Genomic DNA, 26,223 nt, shown 5'->3' with positions numbered 1-26,223 from the left:
TATGATGGGATTTGAACTCACGGACTCTTATTAGTTACAAATATGGTTGACAAAACGCATGCGATAATTTGGTACACAATGTTCTTTTGGCCAGGCAGTCATTATTACTATTCATTTCGGGGGCACTGAAGTAGATTTAAAACTTAAAACAAATACAAATAGCTCCCTCACTCCCTCATTTGTATAATGTTTCAGGGCCCCACAACATGTCCCAAGAAGGCAGCTCACCATCACCTTCTCGGGGGCAATTAGGGATGGGCAATAAATGCTGGCCGAGCCAGTGACGCCCACAACCCAAGAATTAATTCTTTAAAAATGTTCCATTGAATCATCAATAGAATCATCTCACCGAACCCCTCGGCTTCTTCTGATACCTCTCCTTCTTTGAGATCGTCCATAAGCCTTGACTCTTTGATTAGATTTTGTGTCATTCCTCCGCGTACCTCATTTAGTGGCTCAGCATCGATTTCCATGCCTAATGGAACAACCTGGGAGGTTTTCCCAAGTTGAAGGACCTATGTTGTTATTATTGTATGTAAAGAGCGACAAGGCTGCTGCTCTCTCCCTGGTTTATTGCACGGCGCTAGCTGATCTCGTCTGGCATGGAGGGCATTAGCTATGAGGAGAGGTTAGATAAACTCGATCTGTTCTCACTGGAACGACGGAGGTTGAGAGGCAACCTGATAGAGGTCGACAAGGTTATGAGTGGCATGGACAGAGTGGATAGTCAGATGCTCTTTCCTAGGGTAGGAGAGTCAAGTACGAGGGGACATAGGTTTAAAGTGTGTGGGGAAAAGTTTAGAACAGATGTGCGAGGCACGTTTTTTACAGACGGTGGTAAATATATGCACGCTGCCTGGGGAGGTGGTGGGAGCAGGTACGATATTGGCATTTAAAGGACATGTAGACAGATATAAGAATAGGGTGGGAATGGACTCCTGGAGCGTCATTCTCCGACCCCCCCGCCAGGTCGGAGAATGGCCGTTGGCCGCCGTGAATCCCGCCCTCGCCGAAGTCTCTGGTACCGGAGATTGGGCGGGGGCGGGAATCGGGCCGCGCCAGTTGGCGGGACCCCCCGCTCAATTCTCCGGCCCGGATGGGCCGAAGTCACGCCCAGAAATTGCCTGTCCCGCCGGCGTAAATCAAAGCTGGTATTTACCGGCGGGACCAGGCGGCGTGGGCGGGATCCGGGGTAATGGGGGGGGCGCGGGGCGATCTGACCCCGGGGGGTGCCCCCACGGTGGCCTGGCCCGCGATCAGGGCCCACCGATCCGCGGGCGTGCCTGTGCCGTGGGGGCACTCTTTCCCTTCCGCCTCCGCCATGGCATCCATCATGGCGGAGGCGGAAGAGACTCTCCCCACTGCGCATGCGCGGGAAACTGTCGGCGGCCGCTGACGCTCCCGCGCATGCGCCGCATTTCCACGCCAGCTGGCGGGGCACCAAACGCCATTTCCGCCAGCTGGCGGGGCAACAAACGCCATTTCCGCCAGCTGGCGGGGCGGAAATTCCTCCGGCGCCAGCTTAGCCCCTCAATGTTGGGGCTCGGCCCCCAAAGATGCGGAGCATTCCACACCTTTGGGCCGGCGCGATGCCCGTCTGATTGGCGCCGTTTTTGGCGCCAGTCGGCGGACATCGCGCCGTTGGGGGAGAATTTTGCCCCTTAAGTGCAGATGGTTTTAGTTTAGACAGGCACCATGATCGGCGCAGGCTTGGAGGGCCGAAGGGCCTGTTCATGTGCTGTATTGTTCTTTGTTCTTTGACAGACAACATGGATGCTGCAAATGACCACAGTCATTTTAGCCCCTTGACTAATAACGAACTGTGCCTAGGATCTTACTTCTGATTGGCCTCCAGGGGCTCCTGCTAGAGAATTAGTATGCTTTGAAGAGTGACCATTTGGTGAGCACTGGAGGTTTCTCAGTGCCCATAGAATGAGACCCCAAATATGTTGATGACATTGGAGAGTCGGGGAAAGGGAAAAGTGGCTGTTTTCCAATGAATATGCACAGTAAACTATTGTCCATTGTTCAGCTCAGGGTTCGGATGTCCCACTTATAATGGTATCATCACATTATAATTATTTAGAACATGTTCTACTTGCTTCAAAAAGAAAGTCTGAAAACAGAATTTTGCTGCTTTTTTCCAAATTTTGCACAAAACTCCCTTTGGCTTAGATTACAACGAGTCAGACAAGATGTGCAAGAGCTGAGTATTTCACTTTTCCAAAGTCAGAGTTAATTTTTCTCCTCTGCTTCACTAATATCATTTATACACTTGAGTGGCCATCGTTTCCACAGGATACATGGCAGTGGAAATCTAAACCTCATTCCGAAGACAGCACATTGTAAACAGTCCGCAGTCAGCACATTCAGACAGGGGAGACAAGATTGGAGGGGACATTCATAATGCTGATTCATACTGGGTTGAAAGTTCAATTGGCAACCTTCCAACTGCCCAAGCGATCATTCGTCACATGTGAGCGTTAATGTTTTTAAATATTTTTTTAATTTTTCCAATTAAGGGCAATTTATCATGGCCAATCCACCTAATCTGCACATCTTTGGACTGTGGGAGGAAACTGGAGCACCCGGAGGAAATCCACGCAGACAGAGGGAGGATGTGCAGACTCAGCACAGACGGTGACCCAAGCCAGGAATCGAACCTGGGACCCTGGGGCTGTGAAGCAACTGTGCTAACCGGAGCACCCGGAGGAAACCCACGCAGACAGTGCAAGCTCCACAGTCACCCGAGGCCGGAATTGAACCCAGTTTCCTGCCACTGTGAGGCAGCAGTGCTAACCACTCTACCACCATGCCTTTTAATGCTGTGACTCACTGCAACGTGCGACAGAACTCCCATCTAATGAATGAAGACTGCATCAATCCACAAGACATATCAGATCTTCCATCAGCTGCCTGAAACATGCTCCGGTGATATTTCTGACTATTACATGATATGGATGCCCTGATACAGATGTTTATACAGACCTGGGCCAGGATTCTCCCCTACCCGGCGGGGCGGGGGGTTCCGGCGTAATGGAGTGGCGGGAACCACTCCGGCGTCGGGCAGCCCCAAAGGTGCAGAAGTCTCCGCACCTTTAGGGGCCAAGCCCTCACCTTGAGGGGCTAGGTCCGCGCCGGAGTAGTTTCCGCTCCACCGGCTGGCGGGAAAGGCCTTTGGCGCCACGCCAGCCGGGGCCGAAAGGTCTTCGCCGGGCGACGCGGGTCCGCGCATGCACAGGAGCGTCAGCGGCTGCTAACGTCATCCCCACGCATGCATAGGGGAGGGGGTCTCTTCCGCCTCTGCCATAGTGAAGACCATGGCGAAGGTGGAAGAAAAAGAGTGCCCCCATGGCACAGGCCCGCCTGCGGATCGATGGGCCCCGATCGCGGGCCAGGCCACCGTGGCGGCACCCTCCGGGGCCAGATCGCTCCGCGCCCCCCCCAGGACCCCGGAGCCTGCCCGCGCCGCCTTGTCCCGCCGTTCAAAAGGTGGTTTAATCCACGCTGGCGGGACAGGCATTCCAGCAACGGGACTTCGGCCCATCGCGGGCCGGAGAATCGGCGAGGGTGGGCCCGCCGACTGGCGCGGTGCGATTCCCGCCCCCGCCGAATCTCTGGTGGCGGAGACTTCGGGACACGGCGGGGGCGGGATTCACGCCAGCCCCCGGCGTTTCTCCGACCCGGCGGGGGGTCAGAGAATCCCGCCCCTGACTATAGACAATTAATTATTGTCATTTTTTAGAATGTGGAACTGAGATGTTTGTCAAAGATATGCATTTTTAGAAGTGAAATCAGTATTTGTTTCCTAAGTTAAAATGTAAAATAATATTTACTTCAAACACTTGACTACAACACATGAATTGGGACCCAAACTGGACACAGACAGAAAGCTACTATACTATGGTCTATAAAGCACTACAAATGGCCATCTTAACAAATAGTTCTTAACAAACAAGTGGGACATAAAGCTTAATGAGTGGTATCGAAAATCCTGAGGGACTCAGCAAAGAGCGGGTTAATGAGAGGGTTCATTTGGTACAACTGCTGAGCTGCTAAACAGCCTGAGAATCACTTTGAAGTAAACTGTCAAATGTCTAACAAAGGGAAAAAGCTTTTCACAGAAGGATAAGGAGCATAGCAAAAGTTGAACTGCCTTGGCACCACACCTTAACACCACGTTTACACCTATTGGCATTTGGCTGGCATCACTCACAGCTCGACACAGCTGCTCTGGCCTTGTTGATAGGATGAGTATCAAAGAACAAACAGGCCAATGTGTGACTTCCTATTGTCTGTGCTAAAAGCCATCCCCCATTTTTAGAGCAGGAATTTTCTTCTCTGCCATTTAGATTTTAAATCTTTCCGTATACCCTTATTTTGGGAGAAAAGACACCCATTAGGATAAATTGAGTTTAGAAATTATTAAAGTATACCGTTTCCTGGGTTGTGATTGCAGAAGGCACCAACAAGTGCAATATGATGAATTGATTGCTTTTACAAATTAGTTTTGAAACTTATAAGAATTACATGTCCTCCAGATGCTTAAAATAAGTTACACTGTGAGTCACATTGATATATTTAAAGGGACGAGGGACGGAATGCCTTATGGGAAAATGGCTACCACAAGTTGTACCACAGTGGAAAATACAGGAAATATATACTACATGTGAAATAGTTTAACATTTAAGTTAAAGATTCTTTATTAGAATTATACGTTACCAGAATTGGCCATTTCATTTCCCTCTGTGACGGCAGTAACTGCTTTTCAATTGCTTGTGAAGCACTTTGGGGTGTTTTGAGGTCGTGAAAGGCGCTATATAAATGAAAGTTACCTATTTCAACCACATGGACAATTTGGCCCCAGGTTTGTCTTTAATCTGCTCTGTCTTGGGTTGTAGGTGGGACAATTGGAACATTGTTATGCAGTGACCCCTGCTGGAAAGTAAGTTTATATGAACATTGGAGGAGTGCATGCATAAGCCACTATGTTTCTCCCTTCGTGTTCAAACATTCAATGCCAAGGTTTACAATAGCCTCTTGGATGATCTACGGCAGGATAGCTAACATCATGGAACCAAACCAGCCTCCAAGAAATACAGCATCTCCATGAGCAGAGGGGAAAAATAGGAAGGAAAGCAAAAAGTTTAAATAAAGCGCTGCCATGATGGATTTCTGAAGAATATATACTGAACTGAAGCACAGGGAATCATAAAGAGGCAGATCACTTCTTATTTACTCATGGTACAGAATCGCTCATCCCAACATAACATTTAAATACATGTTGATCAAGTCTAAGTGAGTCAAATGATCAATTTTGGAAAAAGCACTACAAATGTGTCCAGCTGCTGAGTCTACATCCAAACTGATCACACTTGGAAATGTGTAATTACTTTTATGTAAAACAGAAGATTTCATTCTCTGCTGTTTTCTCAACAGATTGAATCGTAGGATGAATGACTGAATGGGCCGCGGTGGCAAAAAAAAAAATGGAAACTATTTTCTATCCGCAGTTGTTAGAAATCTTGATCCAAGCACAATTCCTGACTCCGGCCAAACATTTCCTGGCAAAGTAGTTGTGAATTTAACAGAACTGGAATGGACTGCTGAGAATTGCTGGTGCCCAGCTGTGGGGGGGGGGGGGGGAGGGGGTGTGCAGTGTCAATTTTTGTCCACCCCTCCCCCTCCTTAAAGTAAAGGCTTTGCGAATCCTGAGAACTGAAAGGATGAAACTAGTGACCCCAGTGGGGCTGGAGGCGGGGGGGGGGGGGGGGGGGGGTTCCTCATGTGACAGTCCCAGGACTTGAACTCAAAACCATCGGTTTGTTGATTTTAGAAAGTGCTTTGTTCTGTGGACAGAGTTTAATTTTAGGCAGTTCTGCTGGAAAGTGTTGAATTGTAAAAGTGCAGCCGTCATATTATAGAAGCAAAAGACTGGTCGGAAACATAAATCCCCTTTCTAGATTTCAGTTGCTGCTCAATCTGTATCTGACACTGCCATCTTCTGTTTATGAGTGAAAATGCAGCTGTAAAAAAAAAGGAATCTTCAGAGTGGATTAAAGTAGCTTATTTTGTAGGCCATTCATCAAAAAAAGGGGAGAATGAGTAGGGGAGTTTTGTGAAGGGAAGGGGCGGGGGGCTGTGTTTTTGGGCGGGGGGGGGGGGGGTGGCATCTCAGAAATCTGAAAATGTACCTATCCTTTCTTTTCTTTTAATAAACATTTTGAGGTATTTTTGGTATTGTAACAACAACAAAATAAACAATGTACATGAAACTATAAACATAGTGCAAAAGCCGTCTCCCTTCCTTACAGGTCCCACCTTTATTAACCCCCTACTCTAAGCTAAACTAACCCCCCCCTCCCCCTTCTGCTGACGATTCATTTTCGGCGAAGAAGTCGACGAACGGTTGCCAACTCCGGGTGAACCCTAACAGTGACCCTCTCAAGGCGAACTTGATTTTCTCCTCCTGGATTCCTGTGTCTTCCGACCCCCCGAAAATCGCCACCTCTGGACTCAGTGCCACCCTTCTTTTTAACACCGTGGACATGACATCTGCAAACCCCTGCCAAAATCCCCTAAGCTTCGGACATGTCCAGAACATGTGGATATGGTTCGCTGGCCCTCCCGCACATTTTGCGCACTTGACTTCCACCCCAAAGAATCTGCTCATCCGGGCCACTGTCATGTGAGCCCGATGAACGACCTTGAATTGTATCAGGTACCTATCCTTTCTAAGTGTGTACGTTAAAGTTTTTCTCACCTGGCAAATTCTGCCACTCGAATGTTTGCAGTGTGATGTTCAATCCTTAAGTCTAAGCTCAGACTGTTCCGCTGGTTACCATCTCTAAATATCAGATGGTGAAATATCAGAAAATCTGATATTGAAATATCAGTTTTAAAATAGCATATTGTGATTTTTAAAAAAAACTTGTTCACAGAGTTCGCTGATAGCAGTATTGCCCGTCCCCAATTGCCCTTCAGAAGGTGGTAGTGAACTGCCGCCTTGAAACGTTGCAACCCGTGTGGTGTCGGTACCTCCACAGTGCTGTTAGGGCATGTCACGTATTCAATCCACAGCATTCTATCTGCCTAATTTATCTTCCCCAAATCTACTCTTGCTATTTGAATTCCTGAGCCAAGAAGATGAACAGCTGATTTTGTTTCAAGGCCTATGGCTCTGTAACTAACTACCAGATGTCTATGTACGATCCCTGGAGTGATTCATCTTACTCTCCTCTCCCTATGAAAAACTCAGGATGACTGTTTGCTATTTCCCGCTTGCAAGTAATTACAATTGTGTAACTTAGGTCTGCGGGGAATGGGTGTCACAGGTCTGCTTGCTTCCACACTATGGTAGAGCATGCTTGCAGTTCAAACACCCCAGACTTTTGTGCAACCACTTTGTAAATGTAATCAGAGAGAAAATGCTGGAAAATCTCGGCAGGTCTGGCAGCATCTGTAGGGAGAGAAAAGAGCTAATGTTTTGAGTCGAGATGACCCTTTGTCAAAGCTGGCAAATACCTTGTCCAACACTAAGAGAGAAATGGAAAGCAGTGAAGGTGGATAGTGAGGGAGGGACATACGGAAATCCTGTCGGAGAGAAGAGCAGGACTTCTTCAGGGTAGGCATTCCTGCAAGAGAAGTGGCAGTGAGTTAAAACACTGGATAAAAGCAAATTACTGCACATGCTGGAATCTGAAACCAAAGAGAAAATGCTGGAAAATCTCAGCAGGTCTGGCAGCATCTGTAGGGAGAGAAAAGAGATAACGTTTTTTGATCTCCAGTTCAATAATCTCACGATATACAAGGAGACAAATTTACAAGTGATGCAATTGAAAAAGCAGTAAAAAGCCTGTAATCCTACAGCATAAATGGCGATGACCAACATGATGGGATTTCAATGACATTATTAAAGGGAACTGCGTGGAACTGGTCCAGGAAACTGGTACGTTTGAAATGCCTTGTTTTGATCGGGCTCATCAGCCACACAAGGATCCATTGAACCCATGACCAGCGACACAGAATTTCCTCAGGTAGACGATCACGCTCCTTCGCGAGTGACCACAGAGGAAGAAGATGAATGTGAGGATGGAGAAGCAATTGATGTTTTACAGATTAAATGAGGCTGCGGCAGGATTATTAATTCAGTCTTGAAATTAATATAATTTGATCTATTGGTCATCTGTGTCCACAAACATCTGCTCCTCTGCATTTTGACTCAGTCAGTTTTTGTCTGATAACACTCCTGTGCAGCAACCTGGCATGTTTTGCGATATTAAAGGTGCCGTATAAATGTAAATGGTTACATTAGTTGTCCTGGCAACATGTCCTGGCAGTCGTTGCATTAAAAGTAGCTAAGAAGACTGAATACCAGTGATGGGCAACCCAGGCTAGTGAGTGGTCTGTGTGAGGGGCCCTCCTTCATCTCAGTGGGCTGCAAGATTGAAATCAGGCTGTTCACGAACCATGACCCCATGAATAAGATTAAATGTATTGAATACACCCTAAATATTAAGTTATAGAAAATACTTAATCATTTATATATTAATTGAACTATCATCAACTTCAAATGGTAAAAACAAAGGAAATATTTACACTTTGGACCCAAAGGCAGCACACGGCTCTCACAGTCTATGTTGCGAGCAATCAGCACGCACCTCACTTGACCTTGTTTCACATGCGTATCACTTCAGCCATACCGATAGGAATAAAACTACATGGACGGAAGTCAGCGGAACGTGGAAAACCTGCACGTGGGCAACGGTCAACAAAATGTCTCTTGGGCTGCACTCAGAATCCAGATGGGCCACAGGTTCCCCACCACTGCTGAGGACTCATTGCACATTCAGCACTGAAGGGGGCCATTTGAACCATCATCGCTGGGTTGATGCTAACTCAAAAACAGCTCTGTGCTCGAATCCCATTTCCTTGTGATTCTCATTGTCAACTTTTGCTGCTGTTGGTGGCTGTGCCTGACCTACAATGTCACAGTTGGAGAGTGAGGGGCAAAACTTCAGGTTGCTATTAGCTTTGATTTTTTGGGGGCACATTTGTGATGCATGTGCCTCATTAGTGATCAGGCCCTGATGCTAGTGTGTGTCCATTGTTCCAGTTATGAGGTTTACAAGATTGTCATATTTTGGGACAGTGGGCGCGATTCAATGAAAAGGTTTTTAAGTGTGGTAGCGAGCGGGAACTGCCGCGAGCTTCCCGGAGCTTGGCCCGGCAAGGCCATCACCGCAATTCAAAGTTAATTGGCCAAATTAAGGAGGCCCCACGGGCTTCACGCCGCAAATCATGGCTCGCCTGCCAATTCGCCGGGACCGCCCTCACCTGCCCCCCGCTAACAAGGCAGAGCAGCACTTAAACTGCTCTTGCACAGCCAACCCCACTCAGTTGCCGCAAGGTGGCTGGCCCCAAGATTTGGAGAAGCAGACCTGGGCTCTTAGAGGCAGTTGAGGCCAGGATGAGTGTCCTGTTGCCACGAGGGTCCTGGAGGGTGAGCCACAGGGCAGCCTGGGATGAAGAGGCAGTGGCCGTCAGCTCAGGCAGCGTGACGAGGAGGCCAGGTACCCAGTGCCGAAAGAAGGTCAACAAACTAAAGCGGGCCGCATGGGTAAGTTGGCGCCGGACCCCCTCTCCCAAAACGTTACCACACCCCTACGCGAACCCCCCCCCACCCCCCCAAGCCCCCACCCCAGACTCCAGCCCCAAACCCTTCCTCCCTCTCATCCCCTTCCCCGATGCGTGCCCTCTCTGCAGGAGAGGTTTTGTTTTAATATAGAGCACCCAATTATTTTCTCAATTAAGGGGCAATTTAGCTGGCCAATTCACCTACCTTGCATATCCTTTTGGGTTGTAAGGGTGAGACCCACACCGACACGGGAAGATTGTGCAAATGCCACACGGGCAGCGACCCAGAGCCGGGACCGAACCCGAGTCCTCGGAGACATGAGGCAGCAGTGCTAACCACTGCACCACCGTGTTGCCCTTCTCTGCAGGAGAAGTTGTCTCACAACTCCTGGGAGGGGACTCAGACTGGTGGTGGCATGCTGGACGTCAGGATCCGCACCACCGCGGGTGGCCAAGGACAGAGCGGTCACCAAAGTGGAGTTTGGCGCATGCTGTAGAGGTAAGGTTCCACCAGGCCCAACCTAGATGACCTGTCAAATGTGAGTTGTTGATGCCATACAAACTGACCCATCCCTCCCACTGACCACTTGTTCATTTCCCCGCAGGATCTGCAGTCGATGGCGCCGATCCATCAGTGGTACCAGGATGGCCTTGATGAGGTGCTGTGGGATATGTCCCATTCTCAGATGGGAATGGTCGAGGTGCTGCGGAGCTTGTCCCAGTCGCAGGTGGGCATTGCTGAGGCACTGCAGTGCATGGCCCAGACACTGAGGAGCATCGCTGAGGGCGTCGACACAATGGTGCAGATATTGGGGAGCCACCAGGGCTGGCAGAGTCAGATGGCACGGAGGCTCAATCTAGCTGCCCCTCCGTTACGAGGTGAACCCCAGGGCCCTATGGGCACCAAGCAGGAGGAGGGGGCTCCGGCCGCAGAGGATCCTCGCCAGGGGCATCAAAGGCCATGGGATGTGGTAAGCAGCTGACTGCCTCCACCTCTGATGTGCGTCTTGGGGACACACCTATACATAGTGGCAGAGCTAGGAAGACAAAGCACATCGAGGATCACTGTGAGGGCACTGAGGGATGTGAGAGGGAAGGGGTACGTGGGGTGTAAAGAGGGGAGTGTGCGTTGGAGAGAGGGAGGAAGAGGATACCATCGGGAGAGTGGGGCAGTGGTGTACACTTGTTAGCGACAAAATTGAAAAACCTTCACCACATCCAGTATGACGCCTCTGGCTCTTTGTTCCGCAATGTGGGCCGACCACCAATCCCATGCCCCATCCCTCCAAACATGCAGGTCCTGGACCCACCCCGCACCCCCACCCTCCACACGGCAAGCCCTGCACATGCACCCCCGGCTGCAGTGGAGCCCCTGCTAACCGGACCACACCCTGCACCCCAGACACCTGAACATAACTGGGTTGCCATCCCCAGCTTCGGACGTGTGCCCGGTGATGAGGCCCAAACACTGGGCGTTCGGATGTTGGCTGCTGCGTCTGTGGTGTTGCCTCCTGCAGTGTTCATGCACAGTGTCCAGGCATCACGGTCTGATTGCATTGCTTTGGAATAAGCCGCACATTCTACTTGGCATGCCTACCCACAGGGATCCACTTGGGCTGTATGCAGTGCTCATTTACCTACAATTGCCAATTCCCTGTTAGAAATAGCCATCAGCTGCGTGGCCAGAGGCATCTGCAGTCAGTGGGAGTTATGGGTGGTCGGTCGGACAGACAGGCAATTGCCCCCTGGAATGGGTACACACGTTCCCGGGGTTGGCTTGGAGGACCAGCGCATGGGTGCCCGCCCAGCAGTGACACCCCCACCCAGTTCCAGTACCCCCACTCCCCCATGGCAGTCCACCAGTGGCCCCAGCTCTTTGCCTGTGAGCAAAGGTGGCTCCCCACCTCCTCGGGTCCTCACAGCAACCCTTCCGCCAGGTTCACCTTTTTCAAAAGGAGTACTAATCGTCACCCGTTGGATATGGGGTGGCTCCCGTTAATTTTATGGAAATGAGTATTAAGTGGTGATTATCGGTTTCTCGCCATGCTATGGCTCATCCTGATTTCGCCTTCGGGAGCGGGCCAGTTTGGCGCCAGTGCGGATCTCGTTTTTGGTCTCTCCCGCTATTCCCTATCCTCATCGTGCTCTCACTCGAGCACAACAAATCCACTGAATCGTGCCCTGTGACTTTAATTTATGGTAAAATGAAGGACGTCACGTAACCGGTTCTGAAGTCTGCCTGACAATGGACCAGGGTGAGTGGGCTGTCACAGCTTAAAGGAAATCCTGGATTGTTTTGCTGTGGAAAGATGTAAGGCGGTGATGGGAAACCGAGACTAGTGAGTGGGCTGCATGAGTGGCTCTCCATCATGTCTGTGGACGGCATGAGTCAAATTGGGATTTGCATTAACCATGACCCCATGGATAAGATTAAATACATTTAATACAAGCCAAATATTTCATAACCAGTTACAGAAGATGCCTAAAAATAAACTTTCATATATTAATAGAACTGTCATCAACTGCAAATGGCAAAAACAAATTTAATATTTACACTTATATTATTAATATGACTTCTGATTGGATCTGTCCCCCACAAATTTTCTTTGATTAGGACACAGCGATGTGCAGACGTTTCGCAATTCAGCTCTGAGGTTTCCTTCTGTTGTGTTTCTTGCATTTGATGTGTCCCATAACAGAAAATATGCTCACATGTGTTTGTTGATCCAAACATTGACATCAACTTTGCAATGCAATAGCGGAGAATTGGTCTATTCAATCAAAATTCTCGAATACCTTTCCCTTTTAGCTGGTTAATTTCATCTTCATCCTGGCACATATATCAAGGGTTTCCAGGTGCTGAGAATAAAGAGGTAGGCTCTTAAGAAAAAATGAAGTTAGAAAAAGAGCTGCTCCTCTGAGTTATTGAGTCCCTGCAGAGCTATATAAATAAACAATCTTAATCCCCCTTTGAAACTGCCTGGACCTGTCAATCAGAAAGCTTCTGAAATGCAATAGTCGGTGAAACTGAATATAAACAATGCAGTTCAAAGCTTTTAGGCTTCTGGCATATAAACCGGCCAGAAAATGTTTAAGAGCAAGGAAATTGACTGTGACAAAATACACGTCAAATGTTTCCACCACATTAAAGGGAATACTTTAAGCTTCATCTCACAGATCTTTGAACTTGGCATACTGACAGACTGTTTAAAGGGTTTTGAGGGAACAGTTGGGACCACTTTTCCTTTATTATCACAGAACTGTGCATTTGAGACACTGGCAGACTGTTTAAAGAGTTTAAAGACTGCAGATAGGAAGAGCAGCCAAACAACCTGCATACCAGGAAAAGCTCTGCCCTGAGTCCGCCCAGCCCAGCACAAGCCCCCTGACCCTCACCGCCAATGACGAACCCCCCTTCAGCACCTGGAGGCAATTTTAGGAAGGTTATTTAGCCCTTGCCACCCCTCAAACTGAAAGCTGCCAGGTCCCATTTCTCAGGACTTACACCAATTCACGCCACTGGGACTTTTGGCTGGAGAAGCTGGAGCATCTCAGGACGCAAGTGAATCAGACATCCTGCCCGTAATTACATTTAAAATCACTCTAATGAACTATTTGCATGTTCCTGCTGGGCCAGGGCAGAACCTTGTCAGGGATGTCTGGAAGCTTGTCAGGGACGGCAGGTCGGGTTGGGAGAGTAGCAGCCAGTTTCACGACCAGTGTGATTCACTGGGTCATCGTGCCTGTCTCTGATGGTGGCTGTGCAGCTCCGGCGACCCCTGGCCTTGCAATCTAGCAGCAAGCATATGTCCAAACCTAAAATATCTAGTGATTCAGGTTGCTTTATCTTTGCTTCATTTGTAAATTATTCTTTGTGGATAATGTAATAACAAAGTCATAAACAAGGATAATCGCATTTTGTGAATCTCTTTTTTTTCTTTAAATTTTAGAGTACCCAATTATTTCTTTTCCAATTAAGGGGCAATTTAGCATGGCCAATCCACCTGGCCTGCACATCTTTGGGTTGTGACACGGGGAGAATGTGCAAACTCCACACGGACAGTGTCCCAGGGCCGAGATTCGAACCCAGGTCCTCGGCGCCGTAGACAGCTGTGCTGACCACTGTGCCACGTGCCGCCCCGCATTTTGTGAATCTTACCCCATTGATCGAATGATGTGCGACATAATAGGGTGGATAAATATGTTTGTTCTCCTTTTTTCTGGGAATCATTTTCTGCTCTGCTGTCCTTTCCTGAAGGTGTTTACTCCTTGTTGGGATTCTTTCGGCACTGGTCAACCCTGTTCTCTCTATGCTGCATGGATGTGCCGCTGCTTAGCAACCCAAACCTTCCACTCCCTTAAGGCATCATGGGCGGGATTCTCCGGTCTGCCAGCCGCATTTTCCGGTACGCCCTCCCTGGCAGCGGGATTCTCTGTTCCCGTAGCTGGTCAATGGGGTTTTCCATTGTGGCCACCCCACGCCGTTGGGAAACCCGCGGGCTTGGGTATGCTGCTGGCAGACCGGAGGATCCCACAGATGGAGAATTCTGCTGGATGTGTATGGCCACACAGATAACCTCAAAGATTCTATGCATTTAAATAAGGAGTCCGCGAAAATAAGAAACAATTAGCGGGAGGTTGCTAGTCACCCTCCAATGTCTTGTGACAGTGACCATGGTAGCCTCTTTGATGCACTGTATCATCTGAGCCAAACCCCAATGTTCTTCCTCTCCCCCAGCACCCGCTACTGAGTTTTCAAAAGGGTCACTTGGTTTACTTCCTCTTGGAGCACAGGGGATGTTGAGGCCAAATTAAACTTGACTGCTGTAACAGTTGAGATCAACTAATTCATGCACAACGTGATCAACCCTCGTATCTCTTAGCTATTGACTTAATCAACTCCAGGGGAACCTCAGTGTCTCATGTATTTAACCACATCTACTGAGCTCAACACTAATCTAATATTTTGACCTGAATGATATTTAGCCTGCAGAATCATTGTTCATTGTGTCATCCAAACCGAAGATCATATGGCTTATTTTTAATTGACTTACAGGCATCCATTATTCTACCTGTAAATACGATACAATATGTCACTAATGTTGCGCAGGAACAACAAGAAACATTGAATAATCGGGTGACATGCCTTGTTAAATACAAATCAAGATTGATTTGTGCCAAGGCCAAGTGGAGGATAAATATCACATTTCCATTTCTGAAGCATAGCATTTTGCTAACCAAAAATCACATGGACAGGTTTATGCTGATGTTATCTAAAAGCTATCTCTGTCTCCACTTGCATTCTTTTCTTTTCACAGAGCTTTTCTTCTCCCACACTTACTACTTTTCGCCCTTTCTGCACGTCGTGACCAGGCCGATGCTTCAATTTGGATACCTCTACTGATTAAGTAGGCTGCAAACCAATTGTGCCAATGTCAATGTTTCCAGTATTTGACACAGGCATTAAGACGACAAAAGCGTACTCTGTGTGTCTGGGGAGGGACAAGGCCCAACATAATCAATATAATTTTGCTTTGAGGCATTAAAATTTGAAACTTCCCTCATCAAAGATGGAGGCCTGGATTTTGACCACAATGGTGAGCCTCTTCAGCCTCGCAAAAATGGCAGAAGAAACCCGAATCAGGAATTCCCATCGCTGAACATTTTCATTGGACAATGGGCCCCGGGTCGGGAATTTCACAGGTGCGTTTCCTGGAGGAAGCTGCCCATAGGAATCATCCGCTGCTTCCTCATGCGTGTGATTTTACTTGTGAGAGTGAAATCCAACCAGTGCATTTCAGACCACATTGGTTAGCACTGCTGCCTCACAGCCCCAGAGGCCCAGGTTCGATTCCGACCTCGGGTGACTGTGTGGAGCTTGCACTTTCTCCCCGTGTCTGCGTGGGTTTCCTCCGGGTGCTCCAGTTTCTTCCCACAGCCTAAAGATGTGCAGGTTAGGGGGCTTGGCCTTGCTAAATTGGCCCTAGGTGGAGTTACGAGGATGGTGTGGGGTTTGGGCCTGGGTGGGTTCTCTTTCGAAGAATCGGTGTAGACTCGATGTGCCAAATAGCCTCCTTCTGCACTGTATGGATTCCATAATAGCAGCAGATCTGAACTTGATGAATTCATTTGGAGTCAAGGTCCCCATTTGGGCACGGTCGGCGTCCCTTATTTTTTTATAAATTTAGAGTACCCATTTCTTTTTTTTCCAATTAAGGGCAATTTAGCGTGGCCAATTCAGCTACCCTGCTCATTTGTTTGGGTTGTGGGGGTGGGACCCACACAGACACGGAGAATGTGCAAACTCCACATGGACAGTGACCTGAGGCCAGGATCGAACCCGGGTCCTCAGCGTCGTGAGGCAGCAGTGCTAACCACTGTGCCACCGCATGGGTCAGCTGCCCTTTGGGGGAGTTAAGGTGCCTTTTGGAAGTCGCCAAGTGCCCTTTGGGAGATTTAAGATGCCTTTCAGGAACTTAAAGTAGGAATGAATGTGTGTCAGAAGTGCGTATACTCATTGGAAGTGTGAAACTAATTGGAACTGTCAAAAACAACTGTCAAATGTGTCAAGGTGTGCTGTCAAGCTCAGCCCTTTAACTCTTGGAAAAAGCTGGAATGCTAACAAAATGGTTGCCTCCTATTTTACCCTGTCTTTTGGCATAAACCTCAGGGTTACCATTATTGGATTAGTGCTGCATGACTGACTTCGTAATGGTCTATTGTCACAGTAGGCTGCCAGCCATTTCAGTTTGATTGACATCTCCAGGTGGTTATGGACTCTATGAAGTGGGTCTATGAAATCCAATGCATGTTTTTAGAAGGATTATGCAACTGAATCAAATGTCTCTTGTTATATGGGATAGTGCACTTGGAATGAATATAAATGTAGTAAATGGGCTTTAATGAATGAGAATTTGTTTCAACGAAATAAAGTCTGCACTTGGAACTTTATTTAATTTAATCTTAGCATTGGTTCTGCATCAGCTAGCATGGAAGGTGTAAGGGCAAAGGTTTGTGGGTGGGGGCATGGGTTGGCACTAAGTGGGAATCAGGGCTATATCAGGCCATGGGAAATGGGTGGGTGCATAGGTTGGCATTGACTTTATGAGGGGCTATGGGAAGTGTGTGGGGGGTCATGATGGGACAGGGGAATGAGGGGAATGAAAGCATGTGAGGGTTGAGGGCTAGAGGGCTGTTTATTTATAAACCTTTGACACAGTTCTGGTGCACCAAATTCCTTCTGCTCAGTCCACCTCTGAATCTAGCATCCTCCGCACTCATTCTGGTGTTGCCTAGCCCGACTCCCAGGAAACGTCACCACCTCAAAATGAAAATCTGACCTTCCAGGCCATTTTCTCTCGGGTTGAGTTTGCAGAGCTGGGAAATGTCCCGAATCTGTGCTCCTGACCCAAGAGCGGAAATCCAGCTGGAGTCTTAGATTATGGTACAAGTGTAAAAACAGCAGTGATTCCGTTAACGGCCTACATCTTAGACTGTTCTATAATGTATTCCAGTTGCAATTCTTTCCCCGCACCTAATGGTGCACTAAAGCAGACGTTCATCTGTTTCCATACATTTTTTTTTTTTAATTCCAATTAAGGGGCAATTTTAGGGTGGCCAATCCACCTACCCTGCACACCTTTGGGTTGTGGGGGTGAGACCCATGCAGACACAGGGAGAATGTGCAAACTCCACACGGACAGTGATCCGGGGCTGGGATCGAACCTGGGACCTCGGCGCCGCGAGGCAGCAATGCCAACCACTGCGCCACCATGCCACCCTTTCCATAGCTAACCATTACTGCAACTCGCCAGTCTGTCACCAGAGACCCTCTTTATAATGTATGGAATATACTAAATTCTGAGAATAGTGGGCTACAAGATCCATTATGCTCATCTCTCCTGAGTAATCTCCACCCCATTTATCTCTCTCCTCACCATGTCTGTTAATTCCTTCTCTGCCAAACACACATTTTTGTTGTTCCATTTGAATGTCTTCTTCAATTGCATTCCTTTATGTTCCACATTGTCACATGCAATGTTTCCCTCGAAGCAGAATAGTCAGTCATTACAGAGTATGGAAAAGTTTCATTAATTATTGAAATCAAGGTTAAAAGATAACTTTACCCACAATAAAGGCCAGGGGTGATGGTCACGGTTTCAGCTTGTTGTACACAGACTGATGGATGTATCACCACCACAAGGCTGTTTCTCTACAGCCCCTCGTTTATCAGATGAACACGTTGTAATCAGGAACCAATGTATTTTGAGGACATGGTTAAAGAACAGAGCAGGCGAAAGAGTTTAGAGAAGGAATTGCAGGAGGGGGCGCAAAGCCAGCTAAAGGCCTTGACATTAATGAAAGGTGGAGGAGGGAGGGGGACAGAAAAATAAAAGGCGAGAATCAGAAGACCAAATGGTGCAATGAAATTATAATGCTGAAGGACATTGCAATGATAGGGCGGGGCAAGGCCATGAAAGAATTTCAAGACAAGGACAAAAAGAATTCAGATTTAGTCTGCTCAGTGCGTGGGGCCAGTTTGGTCAGTGAGTACAGTGGTGATGGGCAAGTGGGATTGATGTAGGACAAGATATGAGTAGCTCTGTTCGGAAATGTCAGAATTTGTGGTGGAGGGGCCAAAGAAAAGTAAATTTGAGCCAAAACTTGGATAAGGGTTTAAGTAGCAGAGGGGCCGATGTCGGATCATGGCGGGCAACACTGAGTACATTGAAATACGCAATTTTGGTGAAGGATAGAATTGAAACTCAGCACTCGGACAAACATCACACCAACATTTCACAGAGTCCAGTTTTGCACGCTGGAGAGGCAAATTGTACAGCAGCGTAGAAGCAAAGAGAACGGCAGAGGCTACAAATGATAGTTTCAGCCTTCATGCAGTTAAGTTGGAGGGAGTTGTGACTCATCCATCATTAGTCTGGAAGTGTCAACCTTGACTCAGTGGTAGCACGCCAGTCTCTGCATCAGAAGATTCAAGCCCCACTGCAGACACTGGAGCACATAACCTAGGCTGGTTTGTCAGTCCCTTACAGAGGTAGAATTGTACTGCCAAGGGCGGTACGGTGGCGCAATGGTTAGCACTGCTGCCTCACGGCGCTGAGGACCCGGGTTCGATCCCGGCCCCTGGTCACTGTCTGTGTGGAGTTTGCACATTCTCCTCATGTCTGCGTGGGTTTCATCCCCACAACCAAAGATGTGCGGGTTAGGTGGATTGGCCGCGCTAGATTGCCCCTTAATTGGAAAAAAAATAATTGGGTACTCCAAATTTAAAAAAAAAGAATTGTACCGCCAAAGGTAATACCTTCTGGGTGAGAGGATAAAGCAGAGTCCGTCCTCGCAGGTGGACCTAAAGAATCCAATGGCACTATTCAAGGAAGAACAGAGGAGTTGTGTCAGTGCCTTGGCCAACACCTAAAACATTAGAGTTGGTTATTTATTACAATGCATTTTCTTAGCATTGGCCACATCTTTCGGGATTTGTGGGAGGAAACTAGAGCACCCGGAGTAAACATGCGCAGACATGGGGAGAACGTGCAGACTCCGCACAGACAGTGACCCAAGCCGGGAATTGAACCTGGGACTCTGGCACTTGAAACAACAGTGTTAACCACTGTGCTACCATGCTGCCCATATTCCACCATTGGGCACCATTTTACCCTTTTGATGGATGATCGACCCTTGACTACAATCTTTGGGCTATATAAAGGTATACCTTCTTTGGAAGCTAGTAGATTGCAAAGATGGTCATTGATTTTGTTGGCACACACGTACGATATCCAGTGTCGCAAGTCCGAGTAGCATGAAAACACTGATGCTTTATCAGAATTACCGTTAAAAGTCAAGCACGACCCAAAAGAAAATTACGCCAATATTTTGTATTTCTCACTCGTGGGAAGTGTACCTGCGGCTTCATCTCAAGTTCAAAGATATTGTTATGACACCTTGGGTTAGAGGGAAGTCAATTCCAGCCAACCTTGACGGAATTGCAACACAAGTGAATTAACCAATAATTCTTAGATAAATACCCAAAGTCTTTGGCCCTTGGCTGCCCAACAATTGGGCAGCACGGTAGCCATGTGGATAGCACAATTGCTTCACAGCTCCAGGGTCCCAGGTTCGATTCCAGCTTGGGTCACTGTCTGTGCGGAGTCTGCACATCCTCCCCGTGTGTGCGTGGGTTTCCTCCGGGTGCTCCGGTTTCCTCCCACAGTCCAAAGATGTGCAGGTTAGGTGGATTGGCCATGATAAATTGCCCTTAGTGTCCAAAATTGCCCTTAGTGTTGGGTGGGGTTACTGGGTTACGGGGATAGGGTGGCGGTGTTGACCTTGGGTAGGGTGCTCTTTCCAAGAGCCGGTGCAGACTCGATGGGCCGAATGGCCTCCTTCTGCACTGTACATTCTATGAATTAGTCACCTGGTTTGTAAATGTGAACACAATTACTGTTTATTTGTAACAAGAACTAGAATGAAATATGCAGCAAATACAACTGGTTAACTATTATTGAATTCCTAATTCCCCCACTTCAACTTGCCCCACCCTCTACACACACACATGACAAGCACACAGAGGGGAGAAGCGGTGTGTAAAACCATAAGAAAAAGTAAAAGATAAGGGACTGGATTCTCCGATTTTGAGGCTATGTCCGGAGGAAATGTCTAGTTTTACAATGAAAAAGATCAGTGCCGCCCTCACACCGATGCTCCGCCCGGTGGGGGCTAGCAGCCATGCCATTGAATAGACCCGGCGTTCCCGACATAAACGGCCGGAGAATTGCCAGGTCCGTAGCCACGCAAGCACACGGCGACGGCCTGCAGCGGTCACACCACACAACATGGCACCGGCCCACATTTACCTGGCTGGCCAAATAGAGTCCCCCAGGCCATCCCCTTGCCACCACCTGGATACCTCCCACTAGTGCCCCCAGCCCTCGCCGAAGCTCCCCCTGCCAGCAGCACGGCTCCAGCCAGACTGTGGCGGCGCTGGACACGCTGGGTTTACAAAAACTCAGACCACTCACGGCCTGCGCGGTCGGGAACTCGGGCCATCTGGGGCGGAGCATCGCGGGAGGGCCTCAAAGCGATGTGCTGATGCTACCACAACGGCTGCGGCGTGCGCCTCGATGATGCCAATTTGGAGGGGGCGGAGCATCCGAAACACTGCGCTGGATCTGATTCGGTCGCAAACGGGGATTCTCCGCCCAATCGCCGAATACAATTTCGCCATCAGGCAACGGAGAATCCCGCCCAAGAGTCTTTGTTTCAGATGGTTGTTCATAGCACACTGTCCTCCAAGATGTGGAGATGCCGAAGATGTGGAGAATCATTCACCTGAGGAAGGAGCAGTGCTCCGAAAGCTAGTGATTTGAAACAAACCTGTTGGACTTTAACCTGGTGTTTTAAGACTTCTTACTGTGCTCCAAACTAGGGTTTCAGGTTCGAGATTTCTGCTTTCCAGTCTGTAATGGTTTTCACTGTAGATTCATTCAGGTCTCATGCAGTTTCAGAAATTTAGATTTAGATTAGATTTAGATTCATTGTCACGTCTACTGAGATACAGTGAAATTTATTGTTCTGCGTATAGACCAGGCAGGTTGCTCTATACATGAAAAACATAGGATATACGATAAGTACACAATGTAAATACATTGACATAGACATTGGGTGAAGCATACTGAGTGTAGTATTACACAGTAGAGAAGATGCGTGGAGAGATCAGTTCAGTCCATAAGAGGGTCATTCAGGAGTCTGGCAACAGCGGGGACGAAGCTGTTTTTGAATCTGTTCGTGCGTGTTCTCAGACTTATGTATCTTCTGCCCAATGGAAGAGGTTGGAAGAGAGAATAACCTGGGTGGGAAGGGTCTTTGATTATGCTGCCCGCTTTTCCAAGGCAGGGGGAGGTCGTAGACAGAGTCAATGCAAGGAAGGCGGGTTCGCGTGATGGACTGGGCTGTGTTCCACAACTCTCTGTAGTTTCTTACAGTCTTGGGCCGAGCAGTTGCCACACCAGGCTGTGATGCAGCCAGATAGGATGCTTTTTATGGTGCATCTGTAAAAATTGGCAAGACTCAATGTGGACATGCTGAATTTCCTTAGTTTCCTGAGGAAGTATAGGTGCTGTTGTGCTTTCTTGGTTGTAGCGTTGACGTGGGTGGATCAGGCCAGATTGTTGGTGATGTGCACACCTAGGAATTTTAAACTGTCAAATATCTCCACCTCAGCCCCGTTGATGTAGACAGGAGTGTGTATGACTCTTCACTTCCTGAAGTCAATGATAGCAATAGTCAATACAGCAGCTTTTCTGGAAAAAACAAGAGAGAGAGAGAGGTCCTTTCCCCTATGCGTCCATGTCTCAATTCTGTTTTTTTAGGTTTCTGGAATTGATCCTTCTCAGGCAGGATCCAATCACCACCTGTTATTGGGCAAAATATGGCCTTGTTTGCCAATTCATTGGCCACCAGCCAACCCATTACTCAGGTGCCACAAAGTCTGAGTTTTGTTCCTCAAAGCTAGCAGAGTGGACTATGTTGTAACTTTTGAATTGCTCATTCTCTCTGCTGCTTGATTTAAATGTACATGTCCATTAAGCATCCAGGGATCAAAATGATAAGGGTAAAAAAATAAAGAAAGGGGATAAAAAGGAATCAATAGGAAAGGCCCTTACAATATACAAGAACTGATCCAGTGATGGGGAATGTGATGGTCTTGGTCCAAAAATTAACACTGTCAGACATTCGGAAGAAAAATCCAGACCTTAAGCCCTGCATCACATGAAGATTTGAGTTAACAGTACAGAATGGAGTACTATTACGGGGAATCCATGAGATGATTCTTCCATATCGAGTAGAGTCCTTGATCAACTACATGAGGGACATCCTGGTGTGTGAGGATGAAGGAATTGGTTATTTTTGGTGGCCAGGATTAGATGTTCAAATTGAAGAGAAAGTTGGGCAATGCCAATCTGTACAAAGATAAAGAACATTCCACCACTACAACCATTACATCCTTGGGAATAGTTGACACAGCTGAGAATACACATGGACTATGCTGGTCCACTGAAGTGACACATGGACTGCGATTCTCCGAAATGGAGACAGAGTGTTTGCGCCGCCGTGAACGCTGCCGCGTTTCATGACAGCGCGAAATGGGCAGGGGGACTACCGATTCTGGCCCCCACAGGAGGCTCCAGCCTCCCTTCCCAGCACCAATTGGGTGGTGCGCCAACCCACGCATGCGCAGTTGGGCCATGCCAACCCGTGCATGCGCGGGGGACTTCTTCAGCGTGCCGGCCCCGATGCAACATGGCGTGGGGGTTCAGGGGCCAGCCGCACAACAAAGTAGGCCCGGGGGAGAGAGGCCGGCCCACCGATTGGTGGGCCCCGATCGCGGGCCAGACCCCATCGGAGGCCCTCCCCGGGGACGGAGCCCCCCTCCCCCTCTCACAGGCCGCCCCCTGATCCTTCGCGCAGAGCTCCCGCCAGCAGCGACCAGGTGTGGACGGGCCGGAGAATGGGTGGCCCGGCCTCCTACAGCGGCCCGCGACCGGTGCTGCATCAAACGCGCCGGCGCAAATGGCGGCGATTCTCTGCACCTCGGAGAATCGCGCGCCAGCGTCGGGGTGGCATGGCGCGGTTGCGGTGATTCTCCGGCCCGGGGCTCAGATAATCGCGCCCATGTTCTTAGCGATCGTGGACGCGCACTCGAAATGACCAGAAGTCACAATAATGAAGTCAACGGAGACTGAGCAGGTCATTGAAAAGTTTGACAAAATATTCACAAGATTTGGAACACCAGCGCAGATTGTCAGCGATACTAGTCCGCAATTTACTTTGAAGGCGTTTGAGGACTACTTGCACGGTATACTCCATATCAAGTCAGTTCCATATCATCCAGCAACAAATGGATTGGCTGAATGTTTTGTCTGATCATTAAAGCATTCTATCAAAGCATCAAATGGCCAGGGAGAATTCTCAAGAGGATGAAACAAATTTCTAATATCTAACTGGAACACTCTCCTGGACAATATTCACTGGCAATGCTGTTGTTTGAGAGGAAACTACGAACACAGTTTGATTTCTTAACTCCACCTGATACATCAGAAATTGTCAAACGACAACAATAAACACAAATTGCTGGAGCAAATCTCTAAAAAGCAAGTATTCAACCAGAGAGAGACAGAGCTACATCACCAACGAGAAATGAGTACTAGCTATGACCCTAGCAAAAACAGGTCTAATATCATACACCGTACAGACAGATGATGAAAGAGTTTGGCGAGGTCATGCTGATTAGTTACTTGCTGCACAAAGTGAGTTTGCAGAAATTTCTCAAGAGGTTCTTCCTTTAGAAGATCTGAAGAGCTATACTTTGGAACAGAGACCAGAGACAGTGACGAGTTCAGATTCTGTTTCTGAGGACTTCTCAAAGCCAATAGTGAAAGATACTGAAATAACTACTTAAGAAGTACCATCTACAGAAAGGAATCTGAAGTCGCAAATAGCTGAGTTCTACCAAAATGGAATAGACATCCACCACATAGACTGTCTTATTGAATTGTACATATGTATAGAAATAACATGTCAGGGGATCTGTTGTATAAATGTTAATTGTTGTTGTTGCACTATTGAAGTAAAGGGGAGGGGGGTGATGTTTCTGGGAATACATTCGTGCTGGTTCTGTGTCATAGAACATAGAACATAGAACGATACAGCGCAGTACAGGCCCTTCGGCCCACGATGTTGCACCAAAACAAAAGCCATCTAACCTACACTATGCCATTATCATTCATATATTTATCCAATAAACTTTTAAATGCCCTCAATGTTGGCGAGTTCACTACTGTAGCAGGTAGGGCATTCCACGGCCTCACTACTCTTTGCGTAAAGAACCTACCTCTGACCTCTGTCCTATATCTATTACCCCTCAGTTTAAAGCTATGTCCCCTCGTGCCAGCCACTTCCATCCGCGGGAGAAGGCTCTCACTATCCACCCTATCTAACCCCCTGATCATTTTGTATGCCTCTATTAAGTCTCCTCTTAACCTTCTTCTCTCCAATGAAAACAACCTCAAGTCCATCAGCCTTTCCTCATAAGATTTTCCCTCCATACCAGGCAACATCCTGGTAAATCTCCTCTGCACCCGCTCCAAAGCCTCTACGTCCTTCCTATAATGCGGTGACCAGAACTGTACGCAATACTCCAAATGCGGCCGTACCAGAGTTCTGTACAGCTGCAACATGACCTCCTGACTCCGGAACTCAATCCCTCTACCAATAAAGGCCAACACTCCATAGGCCTTCTTCACAACCCTATCAACCTGGGTGGCAACTTTCAGGGATCTATGTACATGGACACCTAGATCCCTCTGCTCATCCACACTTCCAAGAACTTTACCATTAGCCAAATATTCCGCATTCCTGTTATTCCTTCCAAAGTGAATCACCTCACACTTCTCTACATTAAACTCCATTTGCCACCTCTCAGCCCAGCTCTGCAGCTTATCTATATCCCTCTGTAACCTGCTACATCCTTCCACACTATCGACAACACCACCGACTTTAGTATCGTCTGCAAATTTACTCACCCACCTTTCTGCGCCTTCCTCTAGGTCATTGATAAAAATGACAAACAGCAACGGCCCCAGAACAGATCCTTGTGGTACTCCACTTGTAACTGAACTCCATTCTGAACATTTCCCACCAACCACCACCCTCTGTCTTCTTTCAGCTAGCCAATTTCTGATCCACATCTCTAAATCACCCTCAATCCCCAGCCTCCGTATTTTCTGCAATAGCCTACCGTGGGGAACCTTATCAAACGCTTTGCTGAAATCCATATACACCACATCAACTGCTCTACCCTCGTCTACCTGTTCAGTCACCTTCTCAAAGAACTCGATAAGGTTTGTGAGGCATGACCTACCCTTCACAAAGCCATGCTGACTATCCCTGATCATATTATTCCTATCTAGATGATTATAAATCTTGTCTCTTATAATCCCCTCCAAGACTTTACCCACTACAGACGTGAGGCTCACCAGTCTATAGTTGCCAGGGTTGTCTCTGCTCCCCTTTTTGAACAAAGGGACCACATTTGCTATCCTCCAGTCCTCTGGCACTATTCCTGGAGCCAATGATGACATAAAAATCAAAGCCAAAGGTCCAGCAATCTCTTTCCTGGCCTCCCAGAGAATCCTCGGATAAATCCCATCAGGACCCGGGGACTTATCTATTTTCAGCCTGTCCAGAATTGCCAACACCTCTTCCCTACATACCTCAATGCCATCTATTCTATTAGCCTGGATCTCAGCATTCTCCTCCACAACATTATCTTTTTCCTGAGTGAATACTGACGAAAAATATTCATTTAGTATCTCGCCTATCTCTTCAGACTCCACACACAACTTCCCATCCCTGTCCTTGACTGGTCCTACTCTTTCCCTAGTCATTCGCTTATTCCTGACATACCTATAGAAAGCTTTGGGGTGTTCCTTGATCCTACCTGCCAAATACTTCTCATGTCCCCTCCTTGCTCGTCTTAGCTCTCTCTTTAGATCCTTCCTCGCTACCTTG

General features: G+C 47.9%; 1 long non-coding RNA gene across 1 annotated transcript in view; it reads right to left on the bottom strand.

Annotated features, from left to right (window-relative positions):
* LOC140407245 (uncharacterized) overlaps positions 1-4,262 on the bottom strand; it is a 90,949-nt gene extending 86,687 nt beyond the window's left edge. Inside the window, exon 1 of the long non-coding RNA XR_011939760.1 lies at positions 4,170-4,262. This is a non-coding gene — a long non-coding RNA (uncharacterized lncRNA). The remainder of the gene's footprint in view (positions 1-4,169) is intronic.
* Between the last annotated feature and the right edge of the window lie 21,961 nt (positions 4,263-26,223).

Source organism: Scyliorhinus torazame, chromosome 1 (assembly GCF_047496885.1).
Source record: "Scyliorhinus torazame isolate Kashiwa2021f chromosome 1, sScyTor2.1, whole genome shotgun sequence".
NCBI lineage: Eukaryota > Metazoa > Chordata > Chondrichthyes > Carcharhiniformes > Scyliorhinidae > Scyliorhinus > Scyliorhinus torazame.
This window is presented reverse-complemented; position numbering and strand designations above follow the sequence as displayed.